A 6,000-nucleotide genomic window follows, 5' to 3' on the forward strand; every position below is an offset into this window, starting at 1 on the left:
GTACACACCCATTCTTCCCAAGCTTCTTTAGGCCTTTTCCACCGTCATGTTTCACACCGAAGTTGATGTGAGTTGGTAACACCGAAGTTGATGTGAGTTGGTCCTTAATTAAGCAATAAGAACCTTTGCCCTCCACGAAATGCTAGCTCCAATGAACTCTTTTTGGTGTAAATCACACGTAAGGTTGAATTTCTCAATATAATATTTCTTCTTTCTACCCAACTCTTTTTCCCATACCTTTTCACGAAACTTCTCCATAACAAAATCCTTTAGCTCCTTGCTATTTGTGGGACAGGCATTGAGGTAGATATTCCATTTTTGCATCCATGTGTAGTTTTGTTTCATCCATGTTTTCTTTCTTTCACTCATGCCTTCATTGAAGATAACATTAGGTCATCTACCTACTCTCATTCGTTCAATTCTTTTTAGGTATCTTATGAGCCGCACCATAGCAATTGCTTCAATGGAAGTTGCTCCTATTTCACTCAACATTATCTCATAAGGTACCGAACTTTTTATTTTGAAATTGCTCATGATCAAGCGTTTTTGGATTTTCTCAATTTATTTCCATTTTGAAACGGGAGTGCTGCTAGCCCACAATTCACGCCCATATAGCATCATTGGACAAACTAGGAGTCCAAAAAGCACTTTAATCATTTTCCAATCCCATAACTCTGCCTCTCTACATTTGTTTTGAAGAGCATATAATGCTTTCCACCCTCCTAAAATTCTCTTCTTTCTGCAGTCCTCCCAATTGAGTTTGTTGTTGAAATCAATCCCAAGGTACTTGTACTCATTTACTTCTTCAAGAATGTTGTCTTCAAAGAAGAAAGTATGTTGGCTCTGCTTCATTTTATTAGAAAAAAATCATTATTTTGGTCTTGCTAGTATTGACTTGCATCCCCACTGCTCTACAAAAATGCTCAAGGGCATATAAGTGCATTTGCAATCCATGGGTCGATTTAGAAATCAATACAATATCATCAGCATATAAAAGAAGCTTTATCACAAACTCCTCCAACCGAACACCATCTCCACCTTGCAAATTTAGTCACTCTTCCAATTTATCAATATATAGACCAAAAAGATTGGGGGATAGAGGGCAACCTTGTTTGACTCCAATGTCACTTCTAAAGCTTTAAGAAATACCTGCTAAGGTTCTAATTTGACTTTCACTTCTTCGTAAAGTTTATGGACAACAACTCTATAATGCACAAGAATTTCAAGTTCTTCCATTCTACGCCACACTTATCCCTAGGGATTGTGTCAAATTCTTTTTTGAAGTCAACAAAGCAGCAAAATACTTCTTCTTTGTCCTCCCAAACCTTTTCAACAATGTGTCTCAATGTGATGCCATGATCCATTATAGAATGTTTCGACATAAAACCCGCTTGTCCTCTTGCCCTCTTTTCTTTTACTTCTGCCCACTTGCTAATTCTGTCTTCTACCATGCTGCCGAAAAGCTTTGCAAACAAAGGATTTATCATAATTGTTCTATAGTTGGATGGATTATTTAATGTCTCCACTTTTAAAAAGGGGTATTGCTAGGCTAGTTGTCCAGTGTCTTGGGAATCCTTGCTGAAGGATGTTGTCGAATATTTTCATGATTTGCGGTGCAAGAGCGTTCATTCCCCATTTTAGATACTTTGCTTGAAGTTCAACCAAGCCCTTTGCCTTTCCTATTTTCAGCTTCTTAATTCCATTCTCCACCTCCTGTAATGTGAAGAGCTTTGAATTTGTGTTAATCCTAGGGGCTGACTCCGCCTTAGATTCTTTCTCATAGAGTTGCCTTCCATATTCAAACCATTGATTGGCTATAATATTATTTTCAATTTTCTTCTTCCTTGGTTGCACTTCTTGCCAGAAAAGCTTTCGATTATTCTTGCTTAAATATATTAACTCTTCTCTCCTTGTTTGCATGAACTCATCTTTTTTCCTTTTTAGTATCTGCTTATATAATTTTACATTCATCTTCTCTTTTCCTGCCTTTTTCAATGTTCTCCTTACTATTTTGCATTCCTCATCAAACCAAGCATTTACAGGAAAACAATTTGATTCTGATTTTCTAATTTTTGCTCTTTTTCACTTCTCAAGTGCACTTTGAATTCTATTTGTTAACTCATGGTCGTTGAAGCGTTTGAAACCAGTTTTCTCCTTCTGAATTAATCTCTCTAACATTGTCTTGAAGATAGTACCATTTTCTTGTGTTAGAAGAATTTTGCCACTTGATAGTGATTGTCAAGAGCATTGGGTATAAAAGAATACTAACTTCATCTATCTTTTCTATTAAGCCTTGTGAATACATCACATAGTCAAAAACACTTGCCCCATTGTATGTGTTGCAAGTGAAGGCTAAAGTGAGGCTGCTTCTTGGAGTCGACGGCTCTGCTTCTCAGCCTACGTCACCCAAAATTCCCTGCTCCACCTTTCTGACTTCCTGGGTTTAATTTTAAGGATCGGCTATAGGTCTCCGCTCGTTGTTTTTGGCCGATGCTCCCAATCGAAAAGAGAGGGAATGTTCACTAAACAATACGTCGTTTTGTGTGCCAATGTAAGTTAACACATGTCATTAGTTTGTACCATTTTAGAGTTGGAAGCACTCTTGTCAAAGCTTTTCAACTGAATCTCATAAATGTGTTTTTGATTACCAAAAAAATGTCTCATAAATGTGTTTTTGACAAGCAACACAATTTCAAATCGTGGTGTGGTAATATGCAAAAGGGAAAAATGTGTTTTTTAAATCTCAAATATTTTCATTTACATAGTTGGAAAATTATCTTAATTTATTTGTTAAATTAGTGGTGGGATGGCTATTATTGGGTGTTATCCAAAATGCAAATGTAAGCTTGCTCATAACTGTAATTCAAGGCAAATCAAGTCACTTAGAATTACTCATGTGTGATCCATAAGGAGGCATGTTTTCACTCCTACCAAGTGAAATATCTCTTATAATAAACTTGTTAGTGTGTCATGAAATTAAACATTATTTTTATATTTCATTTCCTTGTGAAATTAAAGACATGTTTCCCCGGTCCGCTTGGGGTAGCTCAATTGGCAATGGCCGTGGAAATGAAATCTCACAGAACCGGAAGTCTTGGGTTCAAATCTTGTGCTACCCCCCTCAATCGGGGTGAGAAGTTGGACATGATGAAGATGTAATCCTACCAAGCTTACAAAAAAAAGACATGTTTCCTCGATCGAGTTGAGAGCCAAGACAGAGGTCACTATGGGATCTGGGCCACAATTATGGTTTTTATGATCATAAAAAAGGGTGGTGGCGTGGCCAACCCCACACATGTATATACATGCATGGGATGTCAGGGATTCAATATGAACGTTGGTGGAGGCATGTGGAGGGCCGTATGTGTTATCATTATAACCAATGTTGGAATTTTGAAAGGATGGAACAAGAAAATCTTTACAGGGAATTCGAAGCGAAAGAGGAGAATAGGGCTCTCAGCGGGAGGCAAGCTCAAGGCCCTAGTCTAGGCTCGTGTTGGTGCGCTCTCTTCTCTCCATCTCCATCACAAATGATACTACAAGCAATCTTCATCTCCAAGTCTCCAAGTGTAATCCCTTTTCTTGTCCTCCAAAGTCTTGCCACACCATCCTCCCAACATGGGTCAGTGGCGCATGGGTCTTCTTTATTAAAGCATCTAGGCAAATTCTTAGCAGAAGTTTGATTACAGAGATGGTGAGACCATTGTCTCAGCATAACAACAATTATGGTTTTGGACGGGGGCGTGGCCGTGACCATGGTCATGCTCAGTCAAGACCCACCAAGGGTTGAGGTCACGGGAGCTCTCAGCATTTAGGCACTTCAGCAGCCAATGCATATAGGAATGGTACCCATCCTTGAGCCCGCCAAGCCACCAACAAATGGGAGGTAGATATTCGAGCCTAGATGGATCCTAGTGAACAAGAGATATTGAACAATTTCATATATATTATTCCAGACCTGGGTAATACAAGAGGTTGTCGCTCTCTATTTTTGCAAACACTTCACATATATTGGATGATGAAGACTCTATTAGCTAAACCATTGATGTTGCCCTCTCAGGAAACCCAGTTTCCTCAGAGGAGATGCAAAATATTCATAGAGAACTTCAGTTAATTCAGTGCCAGATTTAGCACTAGAAGGACTGCCTAGCTCGTATCGAGAGGTACATTTTGTGGATGCCTCCAACAGAATAGCCTAGATCTAGTGCCAAAGGTCCAACGCCTGTGGAGTCTTATGATGATTAAAATCCTTTAGATGCATAGTCTAGTTTTTTGGTTTGCTGTTATAGGATTATAGTTATTAGAGGTCATAAAGACAATCAAGTTTATTTAGCTTTGTTGGAAAATCTCAGACAATTTCGTTTTTGCACTGCTTATAATGAAACCAGATGGTCAACAGACCGAGCTTCCCTTTGGGTAGGTTGAGACCATGTGGACAAGGATGTTGATGTTGTAATGTGTGCTACAATTTGAAGAAGTAATAGAAAGGTATTGCCCAAATTTACAAACAAACAAAAATGTATGTTTACGAAAGTTAATGTATAGTTTGAGTGGGCTTAATTATTAAGAATATGCGTTTATTTTTAATAAGTTATACATGGGTATAGGGTATGTACACTTCGTAGACTTTAATAATCAAATCTTTGTGAGAAGGGAGATTCTTTGTCCCACAAATAAGGGGCCTCATACACCAATTTGACGTGTAGCTTAGTAATGACCTTAGGATTACACCATCAATATTATTATATGGAGGCATGCACAAAACATATTTTGAAGTAAGTTGGGTACAAAGTTAGTTGATACGACTCTCAAGGTCAATGGGTATCTAAGTTCACTACTTTTTTAAGTGAAGGTTGTCATTCAAATCTAATAATTAAGAGCGCTAATAAAACAATAAACAATCTTAAATGTCAATTGGAGTTATCTTAGGTGGTTGGGAGGAAGGAATAGAATCCTCACCCAGGTTCAATTCTCGTAAGTGATATGATGGATGTTGACAGTTATGATAGTATACGTTATTCCTCATATGGAATATACAAGGTTGTATTTGTGAACAAAAAAAACAAATAATAAACAACATCAAATGAAAACTACCATAATATAAGCAACATTAGATTAGTGGTTCATCACTAAAAAAAATTCACTTTTGATCTTCTTGTGATGGCATTTGGGAAACAACTTGGCGGAGACACAAATATCTAGAATCTTACCAAATTAAATTTGTTCCTACACAATCACATTTTTTCATTTCCTCATTGTTCTTAATGTGTGTCATGAAAATAAATGTGTGTTTTTAGTCAAAAGTTGAAGTGGGACACAAGGAAGCATGCATTGAGCAAAAAAAAAAAGGTTTATGTGAAGCATATAGATAGTGCAATTTCCCTCATGCTACATACCTTGAATTAATTAGGTACAAAATTAGTGGGTACAACTTATTAGGCCAATGGGTATCTAGATTCACTACACTTTTGAGCAAAAGATGCTAGAAAGTCGTCATTCAAATCTAGTAATATAAAACACTAATGTAATAATAAATGATATCAAAGAAAAGCCACCATGCTACAAGCAACACTAGGTCGGTGTATTCATTGCTTACATTGTCTTTCTTTTTGCTCTTCCTATGATAACATTTGGGAAGCAACTTGGCAAAGACATAAATGGGACATCCATTGTTGTCAAAACACTAGCTTTTGTTGTTTTTTGTGAGATAGTTATTCCCCTTTAGTATAAGTGGAAAGTGATTGCTAATCTTTAGCATTACAAATCCCAATCTTCTTATGTGTACATATATGTGCAATTTTGCTAAAGAGGAAAGTGTTTGAGTCCTTTCCTTCCATACAAGAAGGAATGAAGCCATTAAGGGGGTGGTTGGAGAGTTTTGTATTCAAAATCAAGAGCGCCCCGAGAATGAAGTATATCAATTTCCAAATGCTCGTTGAAAATGGTTTATTTAGGTGTGTCAATTAGGTTATCTCGGGCGGTTGGGAGGAAGGAACATAA

The sequence above is a fragment of the Pinus tabuliformis genome, chromosome 4_2, assembly GCF_031772625.1.
Source record: "Pinus tabuliformis cultivar Carrire ecotype Pingquan chromosome 4_2, CPIR1, whole genome shotgun sequence".
Taxonomy (NCBI): Eukaryota; Viridiplantae; Streptophyta; class Pinopsida; order Pinales; family Pinaceae; genus Pinus; species Pinus tabuliformis.